Below are 14527 nucleotides of genomic sequence, written 5' to 3' on the forward strand. Positions count from 1 at the left end.
TTTTTTTTTTAATGTGTGGGGAATAAATTTAGACTTTGGAAGAATTTGTTTTCTAAATGAGTGTGAGAATGACTTTAATTAAACATAGGGATGGGTCATCATGATGGTCAACTAGTTTAAGATTAGTTTTTTTTTCTTTTTTCTAGATGAATGCTTTAAATTGCATGCTGACAGGATTGTTAGTTTAAATTAGGGATACACTAACATAAAAATTCTGGGCAATACTAATAATTATTTTAATGATAAACTGATGGTTGATATTAAATTAAGCTACTTTGTATAAATAAATAAATAATAAACCACTTAAAACTAAAATCATACATTTTAATTGCTACAAATAAATATGCATCACAACATTATAATTTACAGTATGAAAAATTTATAAATTTTTAGATTTGCTGAAGATTAAATTAAACTGTTATTAAATTACTATTGTTTTTAAAGATTAACTCTAAATGACTATTCAATGACAGCAAAGTTAATTATATATATATATATATATATATATATTTCACTTTCTGTGAACAGTTCTTAAAAGAGCCAAAAAGAGCCATTTTTGTCTTACTGTAAGGAACACTTTAATAATCTAAAGCACCATTTTTCACTATAAAGAACATTTTGTTCAATGGAAAGATTTCATGAATGCTAAAGATTCCTCATGGAACCATCCATGCCAATAAAACAAGACTATTTTTAAGAGTGCAGGCAACCCACTGATTCAATGAATTTGCATAGTGTATACACTTGGTCTCAGTCTATTGCAGAACAAATGTCCTATGAAGCCATCAAAACAAATAAAAAAGCCATGACAGTCACATTTCAGTCACATCCTCTCACACACACACACACACACATTCTCAGTGGATAAGTGTCATACACTGGCCGTCTGAAGCGATTACAGGCAGGGGCTGTCTGGGTGTTAAGTTAACCCAGGTGCTTGATTTCTCTCTCACTATGAATAATTGATAGTCACGTGTATAGAGGCAGGGTGTCACAGTATACTGCATCAGCTAAAGCCGTGCTGCAGGTGCTCATGCATTTAGGATGTTTTAAGCAGATTGGACACCCATTGCTTGAAATCCGATCACAAGTGGTCCGAGGAGCTGTGTTTGAGATCCATATTACCATTTCTTATGGAATCGACCAAAATGCATCTTAAAACCAAACGTACATGCGAGCTTATGAAATTCTCCTTTAGTTTAATTTATTCAACGGTTTTATCTTTCTAAGAAATGTAATGCCTCACCTCTCCTCAACAAGCCACACGATTAGAGGTATAATACAGGTGCATCTCAATCAATTAGAATGTCGTGGAAAAGTTCATTTAGTTCAAATAGTTTAGGAAAAGTTATGCCCTGAATTTTAATACTTAGGATTAGGGAGTTAAAAAATCCTGAAGTAAAAGTGATTCTTGTCCTCCATATTGTACACATGCAGGCGTCTGGCACTACTTTAATCTCTATTATTATTGCATGAGGCATCCATTCCCCAGTTTATAAGTGAGATGACAAGTGCATTTGGCAACTGGCCTGGGACTCAGATGATGCAAATGGCACAAAAAGCATGCAACAGAGACAATTTCACAAGACAGACAGGGAAAACCAAGAGGTGAAAGAGTTGCTGTGTCCTGTATGTTCCTAGAGATTCCTCAAGAGATTCTAGCCCCTCAAAAACCCACAACAGCAACACTATCACGGACTAAAATAGGCCTTTAAATTTGATGCAACAAAGAAAGATGAACAAAAAGTCAAAATAGCACAAATTTATTGTAATTAAAATGGAACTTCCCTGCTGATTTGCAATAGATTAGGCCCCATGTCTCCTTCAATGTGTGCCACACTAGACCTATAGGGTGAGTGATATATGATGTAAGTTGAAGTGAAGAAACTGTGTGCGCACAGACCCCCACAATGAAGGCCCTCGTCCACCGTGACAACTGTATTGATTTGGCCTTCTCTCTCCTCTCTCATAAAGCTATCTCTCTCAGACCACTTAATCCTAATGGCTGGCTTTATTCGCCTTTTCTCCCTCCTCAACACAGAGCACATGCAATTTCACACAATATTAGAGACGATATGGCCCAGGATATTGATAATGGTAGAGAAATGTTCTGACTCAATGCAATCTTTAGTGGATAAATTGCATTTCTGATCATTTCTGGTATTACATTACCATATATAAAAACAGTAATTTCCTTCAACATTTTTGTTATCAGTGCATTTTACTGATACTTTGATTATTGAATACCATACTAATGCATTGTCTATCAATTTCAGATTGAAACAACCTGTTAGATGCTTTGCATCTTGTTCAGACATGTCTAAACCAGTGGTTCTTAGCAAGAATAAACTGCAAAGTGGAGGCCAAATGTCCAAAAGTCTGGCTCTGCTAGACTAGGGGTGCTCTGCTGGGTAAAGATCTAGTCTGGCAAATGTTGCACATTCACACTGGCCAATTTACACTGCACCAGCAGACAGAGACAAACGGCAACAGACATGTTGGTTGGGTTTTGTCAGATCAGTGTGTTGCCACTGTCTGCATCTGTTACCGTTGATCGGTGCTTATTTTCAACGACTGAACATGTTGAATTGGTGTGTGTCGGGTCTTGGAATGTCTAGGTGTAATATAATGTAATCTGGTGACCGTTGGAGTTGGTCCACATCAGTTTGTGAGGTGTGAATTGGCCTTTAAACCCCACAAGGGCTGAACCATCTTGTCATTGTGCTCTCGAGCAAAGCACCCAAAGAGCGAAGACTGACCATCATGTAAAATGGTGTCAATCCATGATAACAATTCTTGTGGCCATAGAGGCACTATACAAAACAACTCAATGATGTGGACTTGCCATCACATTTCCTTGAAGTCCATGAGACCATAGAGTGTTCCTCTTTGGCCTTTTGCAAAGTCTACATTGATACAAGCTTGGAAAGCAGACTTCTACCCATCAACATTCAATAGGGGATGTTGACACTTGGTCCCGTCCCACACCTGATCACATTGGGTAACCGTTAGTTGTACAAACTTGATTTGATGTTCATTGATTTTGCAGATTCAGATTCAAGTTAAAAAAGCAGAAAGCACCTTCAGCAGGATACAACGACTATCCATAACGGCCTTGGCCAGCAACTGGCAGGTCAAATCAAAGTACATCCCAGGCTTTACCGAGGACAGAGAGACTGTGAGGTCATTGGATATCCAAGACTGGTTGGCAGCCCATCGGCGAAGCTCCTGCACTGTACGATTATCGGATTCTCCAAAGTGAAATGATTTGCTGGAGGTACGAGGGACTACTGGGTTGTCAATTGTTCCATCGAATGTGACTGTTGACCAACCAAAGGTGTTCAAGAGCGACATGGAGTCCCTGAACATCTCAGCCTGGGAGGATATGGGAAAAGACAAAGTTAGTCAACTAGAACCTTAAAGTTAGAATGACTTGAAATTGGTGACGCTCCAGAAATCACCGTAATACATGTCACCGAGACATTTATTTCGATGTTAGAACTATATTTGACCAATGTTTTTGCAATGTTTAAAATTTAAGGTGTGTTCACACTAGGGTTGGGCAATGTCTACAAAATTGGCATCGGACGATGTCTACAGTAAAACATTGCGATGGACGATGACATCGTGGAGCCGGGGTGGGGAGTTAGGGGGTGTGCCCGAAGCGTGAATCCGTATTTAGAAAGGCACGGAAAACAAATAACGTTTTCTAACAGTTTCCTGTTACATTACAGTACTTAAAATTTCACTTACCAAATAAACAGAGTTAGGAGAGATGACTGAGGACAATGGCGAATGATTTGCAGATTCTGAGCACCACTGACAAACATCTAATGTGTGCGATCGTGAATCTCGAAAGTGAAAGTGAAACTAAAAAGCGATCGTGCATTCAAAAGCAGTTTCAATGCCAGGCATAATAGCGGCTCCCTGATGCCCGCAATTTATATACAGTATAATTACCCAATGATAAAACTGCAAGAGAAAGTATTGAAATACATATTTTCCTCCCATCTCGTATTTATTCCCTTTAGGTGTTCCGTAGTACACGTCATTTTCTTTCCGGACACGGTATTGGGATGCGGCGGATTGCGGGGGGAGGGGGGAATCATGATGCCGGCTCAACATCATGATGTCTATCAGCCATCTGCGATGGACGACGCCATCGTCTATCGGCCCAACCCTAGTTCACACTGACAGCTCTTTAGTCTTTGGAGGTTGGCAAGTTGCTGTGTTGTTGCTCACTAGCATTCCTGTTCAACTACAGTATCCAATCCCATCAGGAGGCGGATCACGTGACCACTATCTTCGTTCCCATTGGTGTTTACCACATCATGCCATTGCTCATTTGCATAAAGATAAATTAAACTCACTCCAATTCCTCCAACTCTCACGGACCGTTTTGTCACTGCGAATCAGCGTCCGTTTGAATGTACCTTTTGGGTGTGTGAATCTGCTCTTTTCTGTGTTTTACATGAATAAGATGCTTAAAATAGAATGTCAGGTTTTACAGAGCCTCTTTCATGAACATCTTGATGATGTATATGTGCTTTCTGTGCGTGTCAGGTGGTACTGCTTGATTACTTTTAAGTCAGGTGTGTCCATTCTCGCTCCTAGAGGGCCACGTTCCTGCAGAGTTTGGCTCCAGTCTGCTCCAATACAGCTGCTTGGAAGTTTCTAGTGGTCAGGTGTTTAATTATGGCTAAACTATTCAGGAAGGTGACCCTCCAGAAACAGAATTGGACATCACTGCTTAAAGCAAATATGTGGTTTTGACTTTCAATATTCCCGAAGAATTAATAAACAGGTCAAATCTTCTTACCTTGAATCTGTGAAGTCGGATAATGTCCCCGACGCTGAAGATTACTGGGTGATCCTCAAGTTTTTTAGAGAAGATGTTGCAGCCCACTTTAACATCCGACTGATCAGTGATCTTTAGTGAAGAGCAGTAATCTAGTGACAAATAATGAGATACTGGCTAAAAAAAAAACTCTAGCATGAGTGATATGCTTGTGACTATGCCAAGTGACCAAATATAAACAAGTCTTAAAGTACTGCTTATACTGCTAAAGACAGAAGTAGCCACACTAATCGATCAACCTTTTATAATCACTTACAGAGTGTTCTGAATCCATGAAACGAATGAAAACAGTTTACCACAATTTGCAATTTTCTTTATTTTGATGATAATTTTGCCTGTAAAAACATCATTTATATATGTTCTTTCTGCTTTTGCCTAAGACATGTTTAGCATTTCAAGATTGAGAAAATCTACAGGTCAATATATATATAGGAGATGCAGCCTCACTGAGCATTGATCCAGGATCAATCGGTCACCTTTTGGACATGATGCACAATTCCCTCCACTGATTACACTGAACGGGTGTTTACATTCTATCCACTTATCAAAACACTGATACTTCAATAAGCCAACTGAGTGTGCCAGAGATTGATTTTTGGCACTTTATCACACAGTACATATCATGATCCAAGCCATGATCAATGAACTAATGAACTTGTACTTACATAAAGAAAATGGCATGAAGTTAGCATGTATATGTATTGTGAGAGAGCGGTTTGGCAATAATTGGTTTGTGTCAGATGCATTTTAAGACTTTATGGTACAAATAATCTCATGTTAACACTGCAGAAAGCAAACCTCCTTGTTCATGGTCAGCAGTACAAGCCAAGGTTGCAGTTTTGTTTTGGTTGCCTCTGAAATGTTATTCGATCACTAAAGTGCAAAGAATAATTAACAACAACTTACCTCGAAGAAGTCTGAGAGAAAAGTTCAACTATTCTGATATCCATTAAGAGTTTTTTTCTTAGTTTTGACATCTATTTCGAAAGTGGCCCTGAAAGTCATTTAGAAAGTCATCTGTCCTCTGGCCTCTCTCTCCAGAGGGCTCAAATAACAATGGAAGAGCCTATAACAGCCTCGCTGAGATGAAGGAAATTCACCGACCTGAACCTTTAGAGGGGAAAGGCTGTTTGAAGAAGGTCACCACGCCAAGACACTGTCTTGGGCTTCAACTTGTTTAGGGGAACATAAGTGTATTTGGCCTTCAAAGAAATAGAGGAATATTGCCATTAAAGAAATGTTCTGTATTTAATACAAGTTCAGCTTTAACGACAGCAATTGTGGCAAACAATACCTTATTACAACATTATTTTCTGTAGACATTACGTAACAAATGCATGGCATAGAGCTTAAATTGTGTTGAAGCGAGAACATTCTTTTAATGTCAACAAATCCAATGCATGCATGAAAATGAACACTGAGCTAGTTTTCCTGACTTTCTTCATTTAGTCTAGACTGAATGTGTCTGGAGGCAGGTAGTGTTGAAGGCACTTGATCTGGCTCAAGCAAATTTAAAAGAAGTTTGCAAATTAAAAAGGACGCTGTACTCAAGTGAAGGAACAACCAATCACACAACCAGACAGAGACAAGTAGACAAAAGCCAGCAGACAGAAGTCAATTTAGATAAAGAATCTCCTTGATCTCTGAGGGATAAACTGCATATATGGTATTAGGACAAAGTGGGAGAGATCTGTCATTTAAAGAAATGCATACAGCACCTCTGAACTGGAGGGATCCTGTGAGGGGGCGGCCGAGGGACAAACCTATCAAACACACCCAAATGGAAGCAACGGGAGGGTGCATAGACACAGGCATCTTCACTTTCCATATCCAGCTGGCAAGGATGTAGTTTGTCTCTGAGAAAAGATGGAGACTTTTTGATGGTGAAGTCTGCCAATAAGACAACATCCTAAAAGAAAAAAAAAGAAGAAATTGTTGTAATGCATTTCATGATGTGTTATGCCTACCCTAAGTATGAATAATAGTAACAGCCATTCTTACCTTGGCAAACACCACTAACAATGACCTTGAGTTGAAAGGACTAACCAATCAAATGGCATCTCATTCCTTAATCTTTAGGAACAACTTCAAACTTGTGATCATTTTTAGACTTCAGCACTTTAGACTTCTGGATAAATGAAGCTGACTTAGAGAACGTATCTAAGAGTTTAATCCTTTCTCACAGATATTCAAAGATTAGACAGATAATGTTAAGCTCTATCATTACATAGAAGCTGCCAAGTAGCTCATCAATTCAAAGCTTTAATTGCTGTTACCCATGCCAAAAGGCAGTTTTATAATCTGTCTTCCAAAAAGCTACTGGCAACAACAAAGAAAAGTAGAGGTTGTTTGTCAAAAAAACTGTTTATACGCTGCACTTCAAAAATAACTTTTTTGTTGCTGTTGTACAATGAAATGACTGCTGTTGTACACAACGACTACAAAAATTGCAGATCACCATGTTCGACCTCTATCTTTGAGAACAGGAAGATTCAGAACCGAAGTTTAGACCATTCCTGGAAAGATGAATGATGACAAGGCAGGTTTTTTCCAGTAAGCAAAAGATAATTTTGCGGGTGACACAAAGGAGGATCCTTGGGGAGTAAACTGCAGAGTTTTGACTGAAGGCACATTTCTCAAGGCCAATTTTCTCTCTCAAAGCCATTGTCTGTCAGTGGGGAGATAATCTGAGCTGTGACCATTGTGTTGCTGGAGGAGAAAGGTGGACAATACTGGCTCTGCAACTGCAGTGCTTTGCACCTCTCTCAAATCATCTTCACATAAATGAGGTTACATCAGATGAACTGTTTTCAAAGTCAGTGAATTCAGGCAGAAATATCTGCTGCATAGATATTACAGGGATTTTATGGAGTTGGATTCTTTACACTTCTTTTTGATACTATTAAAAACTAATCTACTTTTAGAAACAAACATATATTGAGTTTCTTTTCTTTTTTTCCTTCTTTTCTAACCATTTAAACTGGTTATTTATTTAGAAGATGCTTATAGAAATTAACAATTGTAGTAGTTCTTGAATCTGCTTTTTTTGGGATATGAACCCGTAGCCTTACTTTGTATATTAACCAGATGCAGCATGATAAGATTTCAAGATTTCAGAACAACAACATTTTAGTGTGGGCAAGAAAACGGACAAAATGTCTTGTCATGCATCATTTGTCACAGTTCCCAATTATTTTGACAAATCTCCTATTAAAATGGATGAGGTGTGATTTGCTACATAATGCTTGGAAAAGACAGTGTTAAAGTGCAGAATTTTAACCACAAGGGGGGCCACTATTAATTATTTTGATAACGGATTAATCTTTTGATTATTTCTTTGATTTAAAAAACAATTGGGTAAAAAATAATTTTTTTTTTTTTTTTTTTTTTACTAAATGGATTTTTTTTTCAGAGTTACAGGATTAGTTTAGAGTTGACAAAACCAAACCACTCCAATCCGGCTTTGTTGGTTCCATGATGCTGAGGAGAAGAGATGAATCCATAATCAGGCTTTGATCCTGAGTTTGTGGAGCGCGTGCACATGAATGTGTGACATCAGTGGCGAACAGCCAATCACATGCCTTGCAACACAGAGCAAGTGTGATTCACTTCTTGCAAGAGTCCCAGCGAGATTCAAAACTCTTTTGCTAAAGGTTGAGAGATTGAAGAATATGAGGAATTTAAGAAAGTACTTGTCCATGAAAGTGGACAAATAAAATAAATTATCTTGCTCCATCAGTGCAGTAACTAGTGAAACTTGTGAAGTTAGTTTATATAGTTGATAATATATAGCGATAGAGACTCGAACATGTAAGGTCACATGTAGTCATTTTTAAAGTGTTATCTATTGATTCTACAGCTTATTTATATTACGTATGATCTGTATATATTAATATTCATTTAAAATAAATGCTTTATAATAATTGTTCAACTAAAATTACTTGTGTGTATAGAGACTCGAACATGTAAGGTCACATGTAGTCATTTTTAAAGTGTTATCTATTGATTCTACAGCTTATTTATATTACGTATGATCTGTATATATTAATATTCATTTAAAATAAATGCTTTATAATAATTGTTCAACTAAAATTACTTGTGTGTAATAAATTAAAAATAATATCAATCATATAATAATTATATAAATCAAAGTAACTAAAGCCAGGCATTTTGATACTTATTTTTATTAATTTTTTTACTATAGTGACCTTTAATTTGGAAGAAGAGAAACTGAGGGAGTGACTTTTCAGCGTCAGGCATTTGTCACTTTGCTCACATCTGATCACATCACATCTGTTTGAGATCTCTTACCCAGAACATAACCTGCCCTGGAGCAGGTTAGCTGTGGAGTGTAAGTTACTATGGCAATGAACTCCGCTAAAAGCCAAGCCACTTTCATGGTACCTAAAACCCAGGATTGGTGCAAACTAAACTGAAACTTACCTGGCTAGCCAGCTAATCCGGCTTCATGGTACAGGTCCCAGATTCATTGTTGATTATTTTCATAATCAATTATTGTGGGATTTTGTTGATTAGTTGTTGTAGCCCTATTAACCACTAAGCCACACCACCAAAATATTTATATTTTTCCAAAAAACAAAAAAAAAAACAAATGGTCATTTAAAATGTAGTTACCTGAAATGTGACACTGATGTATATTCATGATGATTTTGCTTACCATAATGATTTTACTGCACTTTTTATGTGGCTCTTAAGGATCAATTATTATAATTATTACTAATTAGACTATCAGCAATATTTTTATCCTTGAGAGCATTGGGACAGAGATGTTTTAATCTTTTTTTGTGGAAGAGTCTTTGTGTGGTATTTGTCACATATTAAAATGTTTTAGCCAAAATATTTGTAAATAAGTTAATAAATAGATATTATTAATAAAATATTATTATTAATAATAATAATAGATATTAATAATAATAAGTTAATACAAATATTTGTACTGACATTTATATACAAGCAGTCATGGGGGTGAGTCCATCATAGTGTAAGTGTAACTGTTATTCAATGCTGCAACAAAGACTATATGATGCCTTTAAAAGCAACAGGTGAACAAATTATGAACATTCAGTTAAATAGCAGCTTGTTAAGTGACAGTAGCCTATGTGATCACACAGCCAGACCCACCTGAGCGGCAGATATGCTACGATGCTTTGTTTGTCTTGCGGTCGCGTGAGTGCAGAAGGTGTGAGTACTGAAAACACAGAATGGAGTTTAAAGGGGTCATATGATGCTGCTAAAAAGAACATTATTTGGTGTATTTGGTGTAATGAAATGTGTTTATGCGGTTTAAAGTTCAAAAAACAAATTATTTTCCACATACTGTACATTATTGTTTCTCATCTATGCCCCGCCTTTTTGAAACGCGTCGATTTTTACAAAACTAATCGGTCTGAAAAGCGAGGTGTGCTCATATGACCCCTTTAATTTATATGGACTCTGACTGAGCCAAGTGGAATAGATTTGAGGAAGCAGCAGCGCGGAAGTCAAGGCTGTAGATAAAATGCAGAATGAAGTTTAATTCATTAGGGCATTCCTCAAGTGGAATGGATTTGAGTGGCGGCGCTCTGAAAAGTGAACAGGAATATGCGCTGAATTAGAGATGGTAAAAGTAAGTTGCTCCAATATCATTGTTCTTAAAAAGGATTCCGTCGCCCATGCAAGTAGTTATTTTGGTGCATATAAGTGACAATTTTAGTGAAAAACAGTATGGAAACATGCCTAAACATAACCGACTGCATTTTGCTTCTTGCATTAAATTATTTTATATATTCATGATGATTATGCTTATCACAATGATTTAATGCACTTTTTATTTGGTTATTGAGCATCACTAGATTTAGTGATCTTCGTCTCAAGAGAATTAGGACAGAGATTTTTAAAAGCAATGAATCAAAACTCTTATTCAGTGTTTTTCATGTAAGAGTCTTTGCGTGGCATTGGCCATGTATTGAAATGCTTTAGTCAAAATATTTATAAATACTGACATTTAGATATAAATCATTACACTGGTGCATATAGATGACAATTTTGTGAAAACAGCATGGAGACATTATTTATTTAAAAAAAACTTTGACTGCATTTTGCATCTTGAATTAAACATTTTTATATATTCATAATGATTTTAATGCATTTTTATTTGAATACTGAGCATCATTAGACTAAAGAAGAGATCTTTGTCTCAAGAGCATTTGGACAGAAAAAGCACAGAATCAAAATTATTATTTTTTTTGTTTCTTTTTGCATAAGAAACTTTTTTGGCATTTGTCATGTACTGTATTAAAATGTTTTAGTCAAAAAATTTGTAGATAAATAATGGCATTTACTGCATACATATAAATAGTTATGAAACGTGCCTCATTATTTAAAAAAAAAGTTTGACTGCGATTTGTTTCTTGCAATACAACCTTTAGCAATAATGTTTGTTTGGTCAAAATGATGGAAAAAAGCACAAGTGAGCCATTATAGAGCAAACACACAAACACTGACATGAAAACATCAAGATCTGCTTTAACCGTTTCGCCCAGACCTCCTCCTCCATCTGTTTTACAGCCTGGAGCCTTGAAAAATATGTACATCTACATATACTTCCCCAATACTCATATGAATATTTGAAGGTTTTACAGAAGCCTACCCCTTGTCTGGCAGACTGGGAGAAGTCCTTGGCCAAAGTGCCAAAGAAAATGATGTTGATTGATGTATGTTCAGCGGTTCTCTGAAGGGGGTCCTCCTCTGAGAGAAAACAGCAAAGCATAGAGTGAGCCCAGCTATAGCTTTCATTTCAAGACTCAAAATCTGCAGGGCTGAGAGCTAAAAATCAGACACGAGTGAGTCTGAAGCATGCTTTGAAGAAGCCACTCCGGGCAATCAAATTGGCCCCATATTGTGCCTCTTTTCTCTAGATACATCAACAGTACTAAATTCAGTGGCGGTGTATTAGTTAACATTTTAATGGAGAAAATCCATGCAGTCTGGATGGCAGATTTTTCTATACAAATCTTTTCAAACCCAAAACGACTGAGCTGCTTTAAACAGGAATGCGAGGTGTAAATGCCAGACAGATTGAGTGTCGTTGCTTACAAAACAGATCAGCGTGATGCGTCGCAGGTTCGTTCGCAATCTTTGTCTTTGAATTTAAATTCAAATGGAGAAACTCACCTCTGATCTCTGCTCTAAGCATTTCGATGCCATCTTTCTGTGCGCAGGATATCACAGGACCTTTCTGAACCATTCTAGCCTATCCAGAGGAAATAACTCATAACTACTTTGTTTGGCCTTCCAAAAGAGGACACGACTAGAAATCAGTGGTTAAGTTGTATTTACAACACTGTTCCAGAACAGTTCAACCCAAATATTCAGATGTGTGCAGCACATTTTATGGAGGACTGTTTCCTGAACCTGGTAGAGTAGACTACAATGCCGGCTGTTGTGATTCACAAACTGTAAGTACGATTTTAATTTTTATATTTAAAGAATTTGCCACTGACGATTCAAACGCGAGTTTTGAGCAGTGTAGAGTAGCACTTGTTGTTTGTCATTTCTCCGATCACAAATGCAGACATGGTTTTATGTTTACGCGGCGCAGTGCAATGCAACGCGTAAAAAGACAGTATAAGTCATTATAATCAGTAATTATGTCCCCACTGGATGCAACAAATGCCTCGTTTATAATGGGTTTTAATGTTTTTGAATCATCGCTCCAGCCGGTCTGGGTAAAAAGTATAACATTTTTTATTTTTTTTAGAAAATGACCGATCGTTTCGCTAGATAAGACCCTTATTCCTCAGCTGGGATTGTGTAGAGCCCTCTGAAGCTGTATTGAAACTGCAATTTGGACCTTCAACCCGTTGGCCATTATTGAAGTTCATTATATGGAGAAAAATCCTGGCATGTTTTCCTCAAAAACCTTAATTTCTTTGCGACTGAAGACAGAAAGACATGAACATCTTGGATGACATGGGGTGTGTAAATTATCAGGACATTTTTATTTTGGAAGTGAACTAATCCTTTGCATTTTGAAATTGTGTTCAAATACAAAACAGTTACTTTAAATTGTAATAATATTTCACAATATTACTGTTTTGACTGTATTTTAAATGGTAGTGTATACACCATATAAATATAATCTATATATCTGAATAGCAATAGTTACAAATAATTATGCCACTTCCTCAACATGCAACCTTAAGAAAATTCTAAATTTGTAAACTGATTTAATATCCTAAAATTTAAGCTGTTACATATAAAGATCTGTGAGGCTTGATAAGCTTTGTCAAAACTATATACTTGTAGTTCATGCAGATGCGGTTCCACATGTAAATGCTGGCAGATAATCAACACCAGAAGACCATATTTTTTTTTACTGATTAACAGCTGTCAGTTTTATGGTACCATTTGGAATATCACCCAACAACGATGTATCTTTTTTTTTTTTTTTTTTTTTTAATTTTTTAAAATTTTTTAAAACCAAAATTATAAAGTGAAAATATTTTACTGTAATACTCTCTCAGGGCAAAGGGGTCTTCATTATGGTGGTCAGCCATTTGATCTCAGGACTGATGCTATGTCTGGCAAATATGGTAAAAACCAAAGTTTTGTATAGATAATTACACACCAATGGCAATAATATAAAATATTATTGTACCGATAAGTATGTCCTTCCTCCTCACTTTCTGTAGGTTCTCCAGAATCCTTGTATAATCCAGAATCTCTCAGAACTTTTTAAACACCAATGTATGAGATATGAGCAGCCTAACAGTTAGACCAAACTACTTAAAAATGTACGTTATATATTTTTTTATAATTGTATTATTATTATTATTATATAATTTTAAATATTGTTTATTTTGATAATTTTATAATTTTGTATGTCTAATAAATTTGTGACCATTTAGATCTCAATACAACGTGGCAAATTATTAGTATTAATAATATATTTAAACATATAATAATAATAATAATAAAATGCAGTATCTGTGTATGCCAATTTTAAATTTAATATACGTCTAATAAATCTGTGAGCATTCAGATGTCAAAACAACTTGGGACTCATTATTATTATTTATTAGAATTTAATATTATGTCAAATAAGTGTTGTCACCATTATGTCACCAGATCTCAAAACAACTTGGCATTCATTTTTATTATTAAGATGAAGAAGAATAAAAAGAAGAATATATTTAAAAAACTATAATAATAATAATAATAATAGTTTTTATAGTTGTAATATAATGATAATTTAGTCATTATTGTGTCAAAGACCAGAAAAAACACCATCATTCAAAAATTAAGTTATATAATAAATTATAATAATATAATATAATATAATAATATAATAATAAACAATTGTCATCAGTCATGAAGCAACATTAAAAGATCTAAACGTAAACAATAAAAGTATAAATTTGGGCTTGCTTTAGGGATATGCTGGTATCACATTTTCTTGTTGCGATTAATTGCTAATGCTTTTATCACGGTATACAGTATTATCACAATATTGAAATTAAGTTTTAAAAAAGTGCTGTCATAATACAGTATAACAGGTTTAATAACTTTTTTCTTATAACAAAAATAACTGAACATTTAAATGCAATAAAGCAATACAGAAAAATCTATAAAGTTAAAAGTTTTACACAGATTAAAGTGCAAAAGAAC

General features: G+C 35.7%; 1 pseudogene; it reads right to left on the reverse strand.

Annotated features, from left to right (window-relative positions):
- Positions 1 to 14527, reverse strand: part of LOC107752347 (protection of telomeres protein 1-like) — a 31807-nt pseudogene that overhangs the window by 11968 nt on the left and 5312 nt on the right.

The sequence above is a fragment of the Sinocyclocheilus rhinocerous genome, unplaced genomic scaffold (genome assembly GCF_001515625.1).
Source record: "Sinocyclocheilus rhinocerous isolate Xijiao unplaced genomic scaffold, SAMN03320098_v1.1 scaffold861, whole genome shotgun sequence".
In the NCBI taxonomy this organism is placed as follows: Eukaryota; Metazoa; Chordata; class Actinopteri; order Cypriniformes; family Cyprinidae; genus Sinocyclocheilus; species Sinocyclocheilus rhinocerous.